We start from the raw sequence: 19896 nt of genomic DNA, 5'->3' as shown, positions 1-19896 counted from the left end.
TTAGGGCTATACAAATAAAGATGACTTGACTTGACATGTCAGGGTTAAAAAACACGGAAGATGTTGATAGTGCTTGCTTGAGAGTGCAATGGGTTAAACATAGGGCCCGTGAGCCGGATACGGCTTTTTTAAATGAATGCAAACCAAATTCTCCCTCCGGCCACAAGAGGGCAGTGTTGTGTTTGTACAGCACAGTGAGTTGGTTCTTCTGTAAAATCGCATTCACTCAACTGTTGAAATTAACCAGTTAACACATTCAATGCCAAGCATAAAAAATCCCCCATTGTTTAAAAATAAATGTGTTTAGAACCACTGACATCCGTGATTACAATATAGAGGGTAGGTTACTAATGTAGGCTGAATGATGAAGCATAATACTGAAAAGCAAAGCTAAAAATTTGGAGTTGACTTGACTTTTACTGTTCAGGCCCACTTCAGAACAGAAAGTCTGGATCTGGCCCCAAAGCTTAACAGAGTTTGACATCCGAGGTGTAAGGTGTATGCCGTTGTCAAATTGGACGGTACACAAACAAACACCCTCTTTGGTCAACTTTCAAGAAAATCAGGCATACCACAGGATACCAATAGATTTCGGATGTACTGTTTGAGGACTTGATTTGTGGGTGAAAATGTTGAAATATCATGAGTTAGTTATAAATATTAAATAAAATCAAACCATCTATTTTTCTTTGGTTTTGTATTTTATGAATAATCTCAGCAAAAAAAATATATACGTTTCTCTTTAGAATGCGTCATAAATGTTTCTAGACGTCACTGTGGTGTATTAATTTTAGCGCATGTGTTGCGGAAAAGAGCAGCTTGAGGTTTTCCCCGGTACCACCACAAAAAGATATTAAGAGTGAGCCACACCATATTCTATCTATCGATCTATCTATCTACCTTGGTCATACCCATTAAGAGGGGTGACCGAAAGCAAGACAAACACATACAATAACAAATAAAAGAAAATAAAAAGAAAATAAAAAGAAAACAAAAAAGGGAAGAAAAAAATACCAAAAAAAAAAAACACAAAAAAATATCCAGAATGGCAAGCGCTCACGATTAAACACAGTTTGCAGCTACCCGTAAGTGCTGTGACACCTGGCAGATGCCTGTGTGGAGCCAATTTTTTTTGTCAAGAATCCTACTCAAAGTCCCTCTGTTAAAATGGGCATGTGCAGAAGAGAATACAATTCGCTTAAACACATATCAACTGGTGTAAAGAAAAATGGGGGAACATTTTCGGACTGATGAAAGCAAAATTGTCCTTTGGGGTTCAAGGGCCACAGACTATGTGTGAGATGAGCCCCAAACTCTGACTTCAAACCTCAGTACAAGTTGATGACAGTGAATCATGTTAGTGTAAGTATCATGGTCTGGGCATGTTTCTACTACTCTGGTGTTCGGCCCATTTATTGCATACCAATGATAATGGATCAGTTTGTGTATGTTAAGGTACTTGACGAGATTATGTTGCCTTATGTTAAAAATATTTCAAAAAAACACACACAAAAGTTTTTGGACCATGGGGAACCCAAATGCCTAAACACACAAATAATTGAGGCACCTCGGCACCCAAATTGGTCATGCTTTTGTCCCTCCATATGAAACGGGACACAAGAAAGCCGCCATGTCACTCGGGTCAGGGTGACACAACACACTCTTCTGTTCAACAGCAGGGCCCGAAAGCTTTCACTGGTTTATCCCTGCCGCATCATACGCGTGCCCTGGCCATCCCTTAGAACGCATCCAAACATCCCACTATACTTTGACAACACCTCTCCACTCATTCCTATCACCAACAAGAGCTTTAGCCTCCACTTTATTTAGACATCTTTCCTGCAGTGCACTCATAACACCATCCATCCACGTCAAACACAGCCTTCCTCTTGGTCTCTTTCCATTTACTTTTGTTCTGTAGTTCTGTCCAAACCAGCCCAGCACTCTCTTATCCAAAAACTTACTCAGTTCCACTATTACTTCAGTTCTGTCTCTCACAATTTCATTTGTCAATAAATCCAATCTTGTCACTTCTAACATACTCCTCAAACACTTCTTCTCAAAAACATTTAATTTCCTTCTTAAATCTGCATTTAGGCTCCAAGTCTCTGCACCATGAAACAGTTGGCACAATCACATTCCCATACACTCCCCTCTCAACATCCATACTCATACTCTTGTTGCTCATCACTCTCCTCAGAGCACCCAAAATCTTGCTTCCTTGATTCACTCTGTGCAATACCTCGCACTCCATTCCACCAACTGCAGCCACATCACAACCCAAGTACCTAAAGCTTTAAACTTCTTCAAGCACCTGTCCATGCAACCTTATTTCTAACACCATGCCCACTCCATCACGTGAACACTTCATCAGCATACTCTTCGCAACATTCACATATAACTTACGCCTATCACACACTCTTCCAAACTCCATTACCAACCTTCTCAATGTTTCCTCAATCAGGCACAAGCGCTGTGTCATCTGCAAACTACAATTGACTTACCTTCCACACAGTTCCCCTGTTATCCATCATCTCTACACCTCTGCCAAATACTCTTACATTCACCTCTCTCACCACACCATCCATGTACACATTAAACAGCCATGGTGACATCACACACCCCTGTGTCACACCAGTCAACACAGGGAACCACTCACTTGTCTCACTCCCTACTCTTACACATGCTCTGCTGTTCACATAAAAACACTTCAATGCTTCCAACAACTTTCCACCCACTCCATACATTTACATCACCTGCCACAACACCTCTCTATCAACTCTGTCATATGCCTTTTCCAAGACCAGCAAAGCCAAATAAACATCCTTACCTTTTGCAAAATATTTCTCACACACCTGTTGTACTGCAAACACCTGATCCACACATCATCTTCCTTTCCTGAAACCACTCTGCTCCTCCATCACTGCCTCATTCGTTCTTCCTCTCACCCTCTTAATCAAGACTCTTCCATACAGCTTACCCGGCACAGACAACGAACTGATACCTCTCGAATTGCTACACTCATACTCCTCACCGTTACCCTTATACAATGGCACCACACATGCACTACACCAACAACGGGAAGCACACCACTTAAAAAGCAAACATTCAACAAGCGTACTAACCAGTCAATCATAGCCATGCCACTTTTTTTTCCAAGAATTCAGCAGTACAACCATCCAACTCAGGCGCCTTCTCCCTTTTACCTTTCATACGCATCAAATCAAGTCAAGTCATTTTTATTTGTATAGCCCTAAATCTTGAAGAGTCTCAAAGGGCTTCACATATTATAACTCTTTATTACACAGACTATTTTTCAGCCGAGGAGAAGAGTAGGTTATTCATATGCTATGGAGTAGAAGAGAGTTTTAAGCTTAGATTTAAACATTTCCACTGAGGTTGCAGATCGGATCTCAGGGGGAAGAGCATTCCACAGCACCGGTGCCCGGATGGAGAACGCTCTTGAACCAGCAGAACACTTCTTTGCTCTTGGGATCACCAGAAGACCGGCAGTCTCAGATCGTAGGCTTCGGACCGGGACATAGGGGCAAATCAGATCTATAAGATAAGAGGGAGCAAGTCCATGTATGATTTTGTATAATACTAAGAGAACCTTGAAATCACATCTCAGGCTAACTGGGAGCCAATGCAGGTTAGCCAAACTCGGTGTTATGTGACGCAAGAAATTGAGTGACATCCACTCTTATCTCAATGAGGCAGGCCTCCTGGGAGACCAATCCATTTTTCCAACCGTTCTAGTACGAAATTGTGGTGCACTGTGTCAAAAGCAGCACTAAGTTCCAGCAGCAGCAAAAGTGATGAAGCGCCAGAATCCATTGCCAGTAGGAGATCATTTGTTACCTTGATCAGAGCTGTCTCAGTAGAGTGGTTAGCCCTGAATCCTGATTGCATAGATTCAAAAAGGTTATTCTCGGATATGAAATCATTCAGTTGCTGTGCTCCTACTTTTTCAAGTACTTTAGAAAGGAAAGGTAGGTTTGACACAGGTCTATAATTACTTAAGATTTCTGGATCAAGGTTGGGTCGTTTCAGTGTGGGTTTAATAACGGCGGACTTAAAAACTGCTGGTTTAAGATCAGGTAATTGTGTAATTTTGTAACTGTAATCCTGTGCAGTCCTTTGAGACATTTTTGTGATTAAGGGCTATATAAAAAAATTTGACTTGACTTGACTTAACTACACCTGAGGAGAGTGATAGGTTTATAATCTTTAGAACTGAAGGTCCAAGGACGCCAAAAAGACTTTTAATAAGTGAACCTGGGAGCGGGTCGAACCGGCAAGTTGTCGGTTTAGCCGCATTCACCACATGTTTGAGATCATCAAGTGACAGTTCACTAAAACTGGACAATTTCCCTGGACAGCCACTCTGTCGTGCCTCTGTAGATTTCAGCCCTTTAATATGTGTGGTATTAATAATATCTTTAGCAATTTCTTCCTACTTTCATCACTACTGTTATTTTGCAGCCACTCCTTAAAGGCCATCTCTTCTCTGTCATAGCCTCTGAGACCTCATCATTCCACCATTCACTTCCTTTTCTAATAGCTCGACCAACTTTTCTCATTTCACAACTTCTTTCGCACTCATCAACACTGCCTATTTAAACCACTTCCATTCCTTTTTCACACTCTCTACTTCTCTTCTACTATCTGTTCATACTCTTCCCATATCCTCTCTTTAAACTCTTTCCTTTTCTGCCGTATTCAACTCTGACATTTTCACCTCTTCCCTCACACTCTTCTTATAACTAGCCCTCCACGATCTCATTTCTTCCTGGTACTCCAGATCTACCAAACACCTTTTCAACCATTTCATCACCCACTCTAGCATTCATGTCACCAGTATTGCCACTTTTCACCCTTCTTTTGCACTTGCCACACAGTCTGACAAATCCTTCCAGAACTCCTCTCTCTCCTAGCACTTCTTTCTGAACAAGGTCCATATGCACTTATAAACATCCATACTTCTACACCCCACTTTAACCTCACCCACATCAATCTGGAAGATATCTCTTTCTACTAAACCAGTTTTTCCTTTGCTTTCTCACTCACAAGCACAGCCACTCCTTCTCTAGCATGTCCGCCAATAACTCCAGACTTTCTACCATGCATACCTCTAAGCTGCAATTCACCCTTTCCTTTCATCTTTGTTTCACTCAAGACTAACAAATCAACCTTCCTTTTCGTCATCATTCTTCCGATCTCCTCTTTCTTCCATTCAGTCGCTTCACTTCCACATCCTCACACATTTAGTGACCATATAACTATGGTTCGCGGGAACTTTCTGTCTCGCGGCCCCTTTTTTTGCCTTGCTGTCTCTTAGGGAGTCAAGATGGAGAGAAGAGGGTCCAGAGCCTTCTCTCCCTCCACTTTCGTTGCCTCTTACGACACGTAGGAGACCACGGTGGTGAGAATTCTCTATTAATTACAGTATTTTTCTTCTTCTTATGCTCCCACTGGTGCCACCAAAAATGCTCCCGCTAATCTACAAGGCTTGAAAACCAAGCCAGGTTTCCTATAGGTCTCACTCGAAATTGCATGGACACTGAATCAACACTTCAGCAAACGTCAATCAAGCTGCATTCCAAGGGCCTTAAGGAGTTGTTCATCTTCAAAAAGTATCACCTTCGAAACCACATTTTTTCCGAGGCATCCTTCCACAACATTTTTTGCTGATGACAACCAAACCAGTCTCCCATGCTTTAAGCTAAGCCAGTTGTGAGTCTCAACATTGCACACCCGCTGATGCAGATTGGTGCAAATTGGGTATTTGAGTAGTCCGGATAAATGTCACTGCTGTTTCACATACCTCTGTTCTGAAGCTACTGAATAAAATGTTCCTTTAGAATTGCCTTTTATAAGATCATTCCATTAGTTCAATAAATTTCACTATTTACATAAAATAATATTGCTTTTTTGTTTTTTTGTTTATTACATTGTTGCTGTTGTCAAGGATCTCGTGCCCCACTGACCAAGGCGGTTAGGGGATCAATGAACAGTTATACATGAAGTCCTTCAATTTACAAACAGGAGGTTGTTTCTATGTTGAATTGAACAATTAATGTGAAATTTAGTTTTTACATGTAATTTTAGTAATCCAACAAATTATTTGCTAAAATTTGTAAAAAATTATAACAAAATAAACGTAAATCAAACAAAAACTACTACGGTAAAAAAATAAATACTAGGTAACTTGTAGAAATGTTTTGTATTTGGTTGTTTAGTACATCATTACCGCAATTTTGGGGGCAGGCCTGCCAGAAGGTAGTGTTCTCCCTAATGCTTCACCATAGTGAGCCAGAGCCAAAGCCAATCCCTCGTGCACGACTGCCTCTGACTCTAACTCAGTGTTTTTCAACAAAGTTTCAGTGGATTTACCTTGGCAACGAAATGCTGGGGGAAAAAATATGTCAGGGTAAATTAGACTCTTTAGCACAAGTTGGCGACCATGCCAAGCAAATGTGAGTCGACACCTGCCATTTTCAAACCAAAGGAAAAGACCGGTATATTTTGCTTACACCTGTTGCACATGGTAAAATGCAGATAAAGCCAAGAATTCGTGATGCGGATTTTATCAGATTCAACACATAACTACTGAAGTGAAGCCTTTTAAATTTCATTCAAAAAAGTGAGCAAATTGAGAATTAAAGAGACAATGTGTATTATTTGACCTCTTGATGTCACTGTATAATCGCCCAAACAAAAACTAGTGCTCCAAAGCACAAGGAAGAAAACACACTATAGAGACTCAAAACAAACAGCATTATTTTTTGCCAAGCCTTTCACAAGTGTTTTGTTTTTTGGACTTTTATAGTAAGGATCATGTTATGTAAAATAAATGCATTTTTTCAACCTATGAGTATTAAAAATTGATGTTTATATGTTTTGCATGTATTTTTACTCATCATTCAAAAATGTTTTTTTTTCTTCATGAATATTTACCACTAATAGTTGTTACTGTAAATAATACACACCATCCCTTTAAAAGGCAATACTTTTAATAAGAAAAGTTTTTTTTTGTGTACTTGTAAATTAAAATGTTTTTTTTTTGTTTAATTCATTTTGAGTTAGTGGATAAAAACTACAACAGACGTGGTTGATTTTCCCGCCATAGTGCAGTGTTAATTGTTTGGGTACAGAGAGTGAGGTTTTTCAGCTACAAATTTGAGCTGTTTTGATATATTTATATAAATCACTTTTCTATTTTTGTGCATGTAGAATGGCTGAAGCTACTCAGGTGAAGCATTTTATAATTTAATTAAAAATGCAGCCATTGAGCATTAAAGAGCGAATTATTACTTGAAGTCGTTTTGGTTTCTAGCCATTTTAGTTTAAAACAAAACACTGAATACATTCTATATCTGGTTAAAACTGCACAATCCTTTTATACAATACATTTGAGAAGCGGAAATATTTTCCTGATTTGGGTAGTGGCTTGTAATTAGGGTGGGACGGTGATACATTTGTTTACAGTCTGTGCCTCTAAGAGCTTTTTCACTGGCATCCCGGCAGTAACATTAACCGCTACTATCGTTTGTCGCTGTTCACTTGCAACGCCACTACTATCATCACTAATGCCTGATTAAGTTCGCTTATAAAACACTTTGCTTGGGAACGTGAAAAATCTTTCTAAATTGTACTGTAGTCTAGCACCAGTGTTGGGAATGTTACTTTAAAAAAAGGAATTACAGTTACTCACTACTTCTTCCAAAAAGTAACTGAGTTAGTAACTGAATTACTCCATTATAAAAGTAACTAGTTACCATGGAAAGTTACAATTTGCCTTACTTTTCATACTTCCGGCGCTGTCACGAATGGCAGCCACTCCAGCAGCTCCCGTGTTATTTTCGCTACTTTTGTGATTTATTATTTTTATTTTATTTTTTTGCTCACTTTATCAGTGCCTTGCAACACTTGTAGCACTTTGGATTACTTTCTATCCTATGGATATGGGTTTCAACTCGCAAAAACACGTATATTCAAGAAATCTACTCCTCGACTTAAAGAATTCTCGAGCCGGCGCGGTCCCCCTTTTACCTAACGAGGTGAGGCGACCCTACCGGGGTTGCAGAGCCGGTGCTAAGGTAAAGGCTAAGCGGTTAGCGGTGAAGTGGCGATATAAGCCCACGGTACCGTCCATAATCATGAGGAATGTCAACTCTCTACCGAATAAGATCGACGAACTGGCTGTGCTTGTGAAAGACATCAAAGCATACAGGGAGTGCAGCTTGCTTTGCTTTACGGAAACGTGGCTCACGTCTAGCATCACGGACGCTAACATCTCGCTAGACGGCTTCTGCGCTGTTCGGGCTGACAGAGGCACTAAAGTCAGCGGGAAGCGCAAAGGAGGGGGACTGGCTAGCTACGTGAACACGAGGTGGTGTAACCCGGGGCATGTTAAAACAAAGCTTTCTATCTGCTGCCGTGATGTCGAACTTTTGGCTGTAAGTCTGCGTCCCTATTACATGCCCAGAGAGTTCGGACACGCCATTGCTGTCATTGTTTACATCCCACCGCGCGCAGATGCGGAAGTAGCGTGTGACGTCATCCACTCCGCGGTGGCAAAACTTCAAACACAACACCCGGAGGCTGCAATGTTAATCTCTGGGGACTTCAACCACATGACTCTTGATAAGACACTGCCCTCTTTCGCCCAGTATGTGAACTGCAAGACCAGGGGAAATAGGACTATTGACCTTCTGTACGCGAATATCAGAAATGCTTACAGTGCTATACCACTGCCTGCCCTAGGAAAAGGAGACCACAACCTCATTCTGCTTAAACCACAGTATAAACCAAAAGTGAGGAGGCTACCAACAACCACATGCTCTTTTAGAAAATGGTCCACCGAGGCAGAGCAGGCTCTGAAAGACTGCTTTAAATGTACGGACTGGGATGTCCTGCTAGGGTCCAGCAGTGGGGACATTGAGGAGATGGCAAACTGCACTATTGACTACATTAACTTCTGCATTGACAATGTTGTTCCTATAAAGACTGTACGCTCCTATGCCAACAACAAGCCCTGGATCACGAGCGACATCAACTGCCTTCTGAACCAAAAGAAGAGGGCCTTTAAAAATGGTGATCAGCAGGAGCTAAAACGAGTACAGAAGGAGCTCAAAGTCCAGCTCCGAAAAGGGAAGGAGCAGTACAGGAGGAAGTTGGAGAAAAAGCTGCAGAACAACAACATGAAGGAGGTGTGGGAAGGGATGAAAACAATTACTGGCTGCAGCACCAAGCAGGGTGTGGCTGTGGATATAGATGTGGGGCGAGTCAACCAGTTGAACAACTTCTTCTACAGGTTTGACCACTCCGCCTCATCCTCACCCCTGAGTACTACAGCTGTCCTTCCCCCTCCCCCTCTGGACACTAGCATGGAAGACATCCCCCCACTAAAAATAACTGCAGCCCAGGTGTGTGGAGAGCTGAGAAGGCACGAACCAGCAAGGCAGCTGGTCCGGATGGAGTATCCCCCCGACTGCTGAAAGCCTGTGCGTCTGAGCTGGGAGACCCTCTACAGCGCGTCTTCAACCTGAGCCTTGAACAGGGGAGGGTCCCTCAGCTGTGGAAAACATCCTGCTTCATCACAGTCCCAAATAAATCAAGACCTGAGGAACTCAACGACTTCAGGCCGGTCGCCCTGACATCACATGTGATGAAGACCATGGAGCGGCTGCTGCTGCACCACCTGAGGCTACAGGTCCGTCATGCCATCGACCCACTGCAATTTGCTTACCAGGAGAAGATGGGAGTGGAGGATGCTATAGTATACATGTTACACCGATCCCTCTCCCACCTGGATAGGGCGAAGGGGGCCGTGAGAATTACATTTTTGGACTTCTCCAGTGCCTTCAATACCATACAACCTCTGCTACTGAGTAGGAAACTGACAGAGATGGGAGTTAGCTCACACCTTGCAGAATGGATTACTGACTACCTGACAGGCAGACCCCAGTATGTGAAACAGGGGGGCTGTACATCGGACACTGTGGTCAGCAGCACAGGATCTCCGCAGGGGACGGTGCTCTCTCCGTTCCTATTCACTCTATATACATCGGACTTTAAGTACAACTCTGAGTCCTGCCATGTGCAAAAGTTTGCCGACGACACTGCGATCGTGGGATGTATCAGAAATGGGCAGGAGGAGGAGTACAGGAAATTGATTCAGGACTTTGTCCGGTGGAGCGACGCAAACCACCTGCACCTAAACACCACCAAGACCAGAGAGATGGTGGTGGACTTCAGGAAAACCAGAACTCACACGGTGCCTGTAACCATCAAAGGAGAATGTGTAGAATTTGTCCAGACCTACAAATACCTGGGTGTGCAGCTGGACAACAAACTGGACTGGACTGCCAACACAGAGGCTCTATGTAGGAAAGGGCAAAGCCGACTTTACTTCCTCAGAAGGCTGGCCTCCTTCAATATCTGATAAAAAACTCCTGAAAATATTCTATGAGACAGTAGTGGCAAGCGCCCTCTTCTATGCGGCAGCGTGTTGGGGAGGCAGCGTCAAGAAGAAGGATGCCTCTCGTCTCAATAAACTGGCTAGGAAAGCGAGCTCTGTTGTGGGCAAAGAGCTAGACAGTCTAACAACAGTAGCTGAGAGACGGGCACTGAAAAAGCTGCGGTCAATCATGGACAATCCATCGCATCCACTACACAGCATTATCTCCAGACAGAAGAGCAGTTTCAGCGACAGACTGCTGTCACTGTCTTGTACTACGGACAGACTGAAGAGATCTTTTCTTCCTCATGCCATGAGACTCTTTAACTCTACCCGGCAGAGTAAAAACCCACAGTAAACCACACCACCTACATTGCATATTACCAAATTTTATTAAAATATGTATTCTGTGTAGCACTATTTAGTTATTCTATATAACACGCTACAGTAGGCATTTGCACGTCACACTGGGTATTTGTATATTGTATTCTTTTTGCCTTATTATTGTATTGTTCTCAGCTCAGGGATGCTGCTGGAAATGTGAATTTCCCTTCGAGGATGAATAAAGTATCTATCTATCTATCTATCTATCTACTTGCCTAATTAGTTGTTGTATGTAAAATAATTGAAATTTTCTGAGCAGTATTCGAGTTGGCTGAATAGGGAAGAACATACAGGTAGTTTTATAGAAGTTTTTATTATTATTATTATTATTAGTTTTTATTGCACCTTGCCAGCAACATATTTATCCTACACTTGAAGTGTAAGAAAGATGAACAGTTATGAAATGAAATGATCTGCATTTATATAGCGCTTTTCAAGTCAATGACTTCCCAAAGCGCTTTACAATGTGCTCCACATTTCCCAATAGCGGCCCTGCAGCCATGTAAGGCGCTAACCTGCTTATTGGGGGTATTAGGGGTTCAGTGTCTTACCCAAGGACACTTCGACATGTAACACGGGCGAGACGGGACTCGAACTGGGATCCCTTGATCCAAAGATGAACGCTCTACCACCTGAGCTACTGCCGCCCCAGATACAGTTATGAATATAAAAACATAACAGTCAGCAGTAAACAATATAACGCGAGTTTAAAAAATTAAATCTGACTCGACTTATCTGTTGTTGGAATGGGAATTTTGTCTTATTTCTAGAAAACGGCTTTTTCGGCTGAGCTCACTAAAAAGAGCTGACTCTTTTGGCTTCAGGTTGTTTTTGTTGTTTAATCCATATATTCACATTTATTATGTATATTATATATACATGTATATAATTTACCTAAAAAGGGGAAAAATAAAAAAAAGATGACACTTAAACATTAACACTGAAAACCACAGGAAACAAATTAAAATATTTATCTATCTACAAGGGGAGCACAGCAGCGCAGTGGTTAGCGCGTCTGCGGCACAGTTCTTGGGTCATGGGATCAAACCTCTCTGTGTGGAGTATGAATGTTCTCCCCATGCCTGCATAGGTTTCCTTCCGGCACTCCGGTTTCCTCCCACACTCCAAAAACATGTATGTCAGGTTAATTGGCTGGTCTAAATTGTCCCCAAGTGTGAGTAAGGGGGTGAGTTCTCTCTCTGTGTGCCCTGCGACTTCCTGGCTACCAGCTCAAGGTGTTCCCTGCCTACTGCCTGAAGACAGCTGGGATGGGCTCCAGCACCCCCACGACCCTACTGAGGACAAGCGGTGCAGATAATGGAAGGATGGATGGATAAATCTACAAAGACTACAAAACATTTTTTTTTAATTACACTCAACAATTACAAATTCAACAGCACGGAATCCCAGACATAATGCTTTTTAACCAATCACAAGAAAAAAATAGATCTCATAGAGCCGTTACCTTCGCCAATCACACAAGCTGGTTGCCGCCACATTCATGTCCAGTCAAGTCATCTTTATTTGTATAGCCCTAAATCACGAAGAGTCTCAAAGGGCTTCACAGATTATTACACTATATTACACAGACTATTTTTTCAGCAGACGAGAAGAGTAGGTTATTCATATGCTATGGAGTAGAAGTGAGTTTTAAGTTTAGATTTAAACATTTCCACTGAGGTTGCAGATCGGATCTCAGGGGGAAGAGCATTCCACAGCATCGGTGCCCGGATGGAGAACGCTCTCGAACCAGCAGAACACTTCTTTGCCCTTGGGATCACCAGAAGACCGGCACTCTCAGATCGTAGGCTTCGGACCGGGACATAGGGGGAAATCAGATCTGAAAGATAAGAGGGAGCAAGTCCATGTATGATTTTGTGCAATACTAAGAGAACCTTGAAGTCACATCTACTGGGAGCCAATGCAGGTTAGCCAAAATCGGTGTTATGTGATCGTACTTTTTTGTCCTAGTTAAAAGCCTCGCTGTGGCATTTTGTACCAGCTGAAGAGACTTGATTCTAGACTTCGGGAGACCAGAGAGTAGTGCATTACAGTAATCGAGACGGGAGGTAACAAATGCATGAATTATAATTTCCGCATCAGACTGAGACAGTATTGAACGGATTTTAGCAATGTTACGAAGATGGAAGAAAGCGGTTCTAGTAATTTTCTTTACATCCATTTCAAAGGATAGATCAGGGTCAAATATGACACCTAAATTTTTAACTGAGTCACTCTGTGTGATGTGACATTTGAGAATAAGTCACGGCATTTAGATGGACCAATGACTAACATTTCGGTCTTTTCAGAGTTAAGACGGAAGAAATTGAGTGACATCCACTCTTTTATCTCATCGCTTTTTCCTTTGGCACATAAACATTCATAATCGCTATCCAACTATACGGTATTTCAAATGGTGAAATGATCCCAAAAAAACTGACGTAATGAACTTGGATGAAAGCGAAACACCGCGCCGCTTAAAACTGCATCAGGTGTGCGGGGACATGCGTTATGTAGCCAAAGTAACGCACCGCTTATGACCATCAGTAAGGATTACTGGCCAATATACTTAGTCAAAGATTTTAAAAAACAATTTGGCCCGCGACTCCAAATAATTGCCCACGCCTGTTGTAAAGTAATTTGTTTTTTTTTTGTGTCTTTTATTATGGTTTACATCAAGGGACTACAAGTGTAAATTGGCTGTATACCTCACTCTGGCATATTTACACAGATGGTACCAATGTCTGTTAATGTCGATTGTTCCTTCCAAATAAACAAAAAGGGGAAAAAAGAGCCTCAAGCAAGTAAAGCGAGTTAAAATACTAACATAAGTGATTTATAAGCCAAACGCAACAGCTTGAGTTGGATGAACAGACATGTTGTACTTGTTGAAAATTAGTGATGCTGAAAAACTGTTGGAATAATAACATAAGTTATTCAATTTTACTATCATTTATGTGTGTTATATGATTGCTTGAAATATTGTGCTTACGATATAGGATGTTCTCACAAGCAAAAGTTTTCCACTGCACTCTAAAGAGAACCAATGATGTGAATAAGTTACAGATTTGACCCGAAAAGCCAAGGATCTTTTCTTGAGTATTGCTAAAGAGAGTTAATCAGTCACATTTCAAATAACAAGTGTTTGTGCAAAAACTGGTTTCAACTGGAAATTTAACCTTCAAATGCATTCTTCTGTCTAGCAGTTGAAACCACCGTGTAACTAGGGCGTTCCTTTTCTGAATAAAAGGCAAAGTGAGGGAAGGCTGCTTTGGAGTGAGTTGGAGGAACTGTAACCAAAAGCAGTTTTCCGTTCGCTTCCCTTGCAAGTAAACCAAACCCAATTCTCTGTGTCTTTTTGTATACAGGTTTTTGTTACAAGTGTTGGGTTGAACCTGACATTTATTTGGTTCTTCGAGAGCCAGATTCCAAGATACCTTGACGATCCAAGCGTGTGAGTAAAGATCCAGGCAAGTCTGTGGCCACAGCATTAAGACCCTTTTCGAGACTGGTCCCTTCCTTACAAGCTGGGATCTGAAGGTTGACGGAAAGTCCAAGGACTCAGAGAATTGTGAGTAAAACTTTTATTTTAAAAATGAATGCATGTGACCAAAGTAAAAGGGTATGAGTGTGAATAATCCAAAACAGAGTTAAGAAAATAAATCCTGACAATCCTAGGCACTATCAGGTAAAAGAGAAACGTGGCCAGTAAGCTTTAAGACAGTGAAGTTTTAAGTAAGAGGGCAAGGGTTCCTCTCCGTTTAAAAGAGAACTCAAGCGAAGTTTTTTGTTCTTCAAAAAAGAGTGAAAGTGAGTGTGAGGGAAAATACTATTAGCACTAAGTAATTGTATTTTATACCAAAGCAACAGGGAATAAATGGTGAGCCTTTGTGGATGCATGTAGGCAAGGAAACTCCACCTGAAAAGGTATAAATGACTTTTACCACAAAAGGTTATTTATCACCATCCTGTTGAAAGAGAAACTCAGTTTTAGAATACAAGAAGTACTGATAACCACTGAGTCCAAATTTAGTTGTAAAAATGGAAAAGGGGCAAAATAAAGTAAAATAGAGGCTTTTAGAGGATTTTACGTGCAAAGATTGGAAAGTCATTCAAAAGGAAGATGCCTCAGCGATAGAACCCCTATGTTACTGGATAAAACAATATGACTTTAATGGTAAGTTGTCTACAGCATGCATTAGAGAACTGCAACAAAAAATAAGGAACCTAACCAAATTTTGTTAAATTAATTAGAAGTACGTTTGACTGGGCCCTGTGTATGTCTTATTTGTTATGTATTTGACTGTCTTACTCGTCAAAAAGAAAGAAAAAAACTAAGAAAATTGTGTTTTTAAACGTCAAAAGTACGCTTTCAAAGGAGCTGAGATTGTTTAAAAAGTGATATTTAAGAAGAATTGATAGAACAGATGAAAAGGGGTGGAAACAAAGGTGGATTTTTTGAGAAATTAGTGTTCAACATGGGCACCGGGGGCCACAGATGGTTCGAGATTTTCTTGCGGTCCGAATGTTTTCAGTTGAAAATCGATAAATTAAAGAGTGAGAAATTTAGGAAAAATATGAGTGTTATTTTAGATGTGTTAAATAAAGATAATGCCAGAATTATACCGAAAAAGATAAAATATTCCAGTTTTCAGTTCAAAAATTGGTAAAATAAGGACTAGAAAGAATTGGAAAAAATCTAATTGAGTGAATTGGAATAGATTATTTAGAGATAAGGGCATTTTTATACAAAAATATTGAAAAATTGTTAAAACTTTCTTTTCAATGAAAATGGAAAAAATTTATTGAGTGGAATACAAATGAGTAAGATAACTCGTTGCAGATCAATACATGTCATTTTCACATTAAATAGGTGAAGCTAAAATAGTAGATTTAACTGGTTTGAAGGAAAAAAAATTAAGTGAGATGATTATACGTCAATTTCGCATTAAACTGGTGAGCTAAAAAGCCAGTGTGAGAGGGCGCATAAGGAAGGACTGTTATGTTGAGACAGAATTGTTGGCAGAGCAGGTAGGGATGTTACAAATACGGAAAGATAAGGGTTAGTAAAAGAAGGTAAAAAGGGGAAAATAAAGTAAACATTAAGGAAAAGAGAAACAAGGAGCATACAAGAAAGAAAGATAAATATAAATGGGAAAGTTAATTAAATATTAGAAAAGATAATTTGTTGAAAATTAAGTGAGACTAACCGTAATACCATAGATTAGGACAAATAACTTTACTTTTTCAACATTGAACTGTGTTAAATCTAAATGACTGAAGTAAATGGGTGAGTGTGAAGCACATTATAGAGTGCTTTTGGAGGTCTTCATTGACTTGAAAAGCGCTGTATAAATGCATTTATAGAAAATCTACAAAAATAAAAGAAAATTATTGCAAGGATGAATATCTAATTAAATACTAATAAACATGGACATAATATATTGTTTTGCTTTAGAAGAAGAAGAAAAAATACCACAATATTTATACACAAAATAATATTACAGAGGAGAAAATGGACGGGACTGAGTAGCAACAGGCCTTTACACATGGTTCTACTGGACTATCCAGAAAGTCATTATTCTGGACTATAACAGTAAACTCAGGAGTACATCTGGACAAAAGAAGGAATGACAAATTTACTTTACTAAGGAACAGGAGGAGCTATTAAAACAAATTCCTGATAAACTATGGTCCCAGGGACCCACAGATGTAGGACTAGTAAAAGGAGCACCACCTATAATAATAAGGCACAAAACAGAACATCGGCCTAGAATAAAACAATATCTGTTAAGACCAGATGCACTGGAAGTAATAGAAGATATAAAGAAGGCGGGAGTACTAGTAGAATGCGCTGAGTCACCCGTAAACACCGATATTTCCTGTAAATAAGGCACCCCCATCAACATGATGGACAATTGTTCAGGATTTGATAGCAGTAAATAATGCAGTGATCCAAAGGTTCCCGTTTGGCGGATCCACACACGCTATTGATCTCTCTGAACCCAAAGGCCAAGCATTTCACAGTGGTAGATATAAGCAACACATTCTTCTCAGTACCAGTGCATAAAGACAGTCAATTCTGGTTTGCATTTACGTTTAAAGGGAAAAGATATACCTACACCAGATTACCTCAAGGGTATTGTGAAAGTCAAACAATTTATTCTCAAGTAATTGCATCAAGTCTGTCTACCTTCGAGTCTCCAAATAAGAGCCAACTACTAACTTAAGTAGATGACATATTAGTAGCATCAGAAAAAGAAAAAGAATATTGCACACAAAAGAGCAGGTGATCTGAATCATTTCAAATAATCAAAACTTTGAAATGTGTTTAAAATAACGAAGTATTAACAAAGAATAAGAAATAGAAAGATTGGAAATTACATTTTCTGTTTCAATCACTAAATGAAATTTGCTTTCTTTTTAAAATGAAAAAAAGGACACACAAGTATTAATAGTCAAGCCAAGTCATATTAATTTGTATGGCGCTTAATCACAAAGGATCTCGAGGGGCTGCACAGAGCAAAGACTATTGCAAACCAAATATTATGATAATAATATAATGCGAGTTGATAAGACAATTCATTAGTGTCAAGTATGTTTATTTTATATTGAATCAATGAGAAAAGAGTTGAGTTCCATTTGGCATTATTGAGATTTTTGATGTTATAGGCAGTGTGATGGTTTGGAATTTTGATAAGTTTATCCCGAAGGACAAAATCCCCTAGAAGGACAACTGATAAAAAGTCCTTCAAGAGAAGGTGAAATAACCCACACTTAATTTTTAAGTATGAGCGTATTACAATTAACAAATTATTAATAAATAGGTAACAAATGCTGATCTACAGTATTGTTTGGTTAAAATAAAACGAAACAATTTCTATGGAAGGAGTGTTTTCAAAGGATAACGAGAAACTGATTGACCCTGAGTAGGTAGGATCATAGGAATTTAAAAATAGTATAATAATTATCTTGAGACAGATCATGAGAATTAAAAATATAACTGCGTGGATAAAATATAATGACTTCATGGTCATTTATCTAAAAGAAAAAAGAAAAAAGGAAACAGAACGTGAACAAAAAGAAAAAAAAGCTAAAATAACAGAAATTAATGTTTCGTAGGAAAGAAAGATAAAACAGGAAAAAGGAGGACAGGCTATGCTGTAGTAACACATGACAAAGTATTAAAGGCAGAAGCATTAACTCAACATTTTTCAGCTCCAGCTGCAGAATTCGTGACCCTAACAGGAGCCTGCAAGCTTATGAAAGATAAAATAGCAAAACAAGCTGCACAAGGAGAAATAACAGTTAAAATTCTAACAGAAAATGCCTTAAATGAATAAATACTACATGAAATGCAACAACAATCACCTAAACAAGAGCAAGAACTCTGGAAAAGAAAATGAGCACACCTAAAAGATGGAATATATAAATGACCAGAAGATAAACCAATCCTACCAAAAAATCTATACAAATGGGCAGCAATATTGAGCCATGGGAAGATACATGTCTCAACAGGAAGGATGCTCAGGGTAAACTAAGACCAAAGAGAGGACAGTTTCCAAAACCAGATTATCCATTCCAACAAATACATATGGACTTTATAGAACTTAACAATAGTGAAGGAAAAAAGTTCTGTTTAGTGATAATAGATTCATTCTCAAAATGGATAGAGCGTGTTCCTACAAAAAACCCAGATGCGCTAACAGTAGCTAAAGCATTATGCCAAGACATAATTCCACGTTATGGGATTCCAGAAAGATCTATAGTGATAATGGTTCACATTTTGTAAATCAAATAATAACTAAAATAGGCCAAGCATTTCATATAGACCTAAAACATCACCAGTACAAATGGGCTAACATCATATGAAGTAATATTTGGTAGACCTTACAGAGTACCATTTTTTAAAAATATGTGGGAAACTGATGATGGAAGTACTCTGGCTGATTACATGAGAAAAATGTTGCAGCACCAGAAGCAACTGGCGGGTCGCAATGTTAACAATGATAAACTTTCAATGTCTCCATAGGAAAGCCAGTTAGTTGAACAAGGAGATTGGGTCCTGATAAAAAGCATAACGAAGAAACACATGGGTTAATTTGACACATTGTAAAAAAGTGGTTAATTATGACTAAAATAACTATTTCTAGCTTAGCATACACCGTAACCGTCCTCATTTGCGTCATAGCAATAGCATTGTGGTAATTACTGTAGAGCTGTAGTTCCTCAACAAAACTTTCAGAGAAAGTCTGGCTACAAAGGGGGCTGCAATTATAGTTTGCAGTCGTCTATAACAAGTGAAGATTGTCCACAACTCTGGAAGTATTTGGAGGAATTCCAGATCTACAGGTAGAATGCTCACTCCAATGCATAAGAAAATGGTAGCAGCATTTATAGCAACATTTTTATTGTTATTTGAAGAAAACCTTAATATGCAAAAGAGAAGAAGAAAAATAACTCTCAGGGAGATACCTGGGACGGCGTTGGCCCTATCCCAGGTTTCTTCAAGACCCCCACGGTAGGGTGGTCCTTAATGGGGGTCGAAATTTTTGGGGGGGAAATATTGGGCTCTGACCCCCTGCATATGTTCTTATATCGATAAAAACACACTGTGTGCAATTTTGAACAATTTGGATAATATTTAGAGGTAGCTCAACGACTTTGAAATTTCCCAAAATGGTACCATTTTGGCAATTTTCGAGAAAAAACGGAAATCTTAACCCTATGTGTACGGCGTTTTAGAACATCCAATTTCAGTCCATTGCTTATAATTGTAACACAAGAAAAGTTACAAGTAAATATAACAATATTGTATTTATTTTTACCTCAACAGCCACCACCCTTTCGAGGTTTCATTCACTGTGCGTGATCGGCATTTCCAAATAACATCCAAATTTTGGCGTCAATAAAATGAACTAAATTTGCAACTTCACCAACACAGATCATGTGCATTATGCAAAACAGTGTGAAAACAAATCTTACAGTTTGATGTGCATACAGTACAAAAACAATATGATAAGTGAAAATAGAACCAAGCCAAAACC

The 19896-nt window shown here is 39.7% G+C and overlaps 1 protein-coding gene across 2 annotated transcripts in view; it reads right to left on the bottom strand.

The window, feature by feature from the left end:
* The window catches only part of LOC148351212 (solute carrier family 12 member 2-like), a 138375-nt gene that overhangs the window by 62835 nt on the left and 55644 nt on the right, over positions 1-19896 (bottom strand). The gene's annotated exons all lie outside the window — the stretch shown is intronic.

This window comes from Urocampus carinirostris, chromosome 16 (assembly GCF_059441175.1).
Source record: "Urocampus carinirostris isolate Australia breed hairy pipefish chromosome 16, RoL_Ucar_1.0, whole genome shotgun sequence".
In the NCBI taxonomy this organism is placed as follows: domain Eukaryota; kingdom Metazoa; phylum Chordata; class Actinopteri; order Syngnathiformes; family Syngnathidae; genus Urocampus; species Urocampus carinirostris.
The sequence above is the reverse complement of the archived record's forward strand: the minus strand, read 5'-3'. Positions and strand labels throughout refer to the sequence as shown.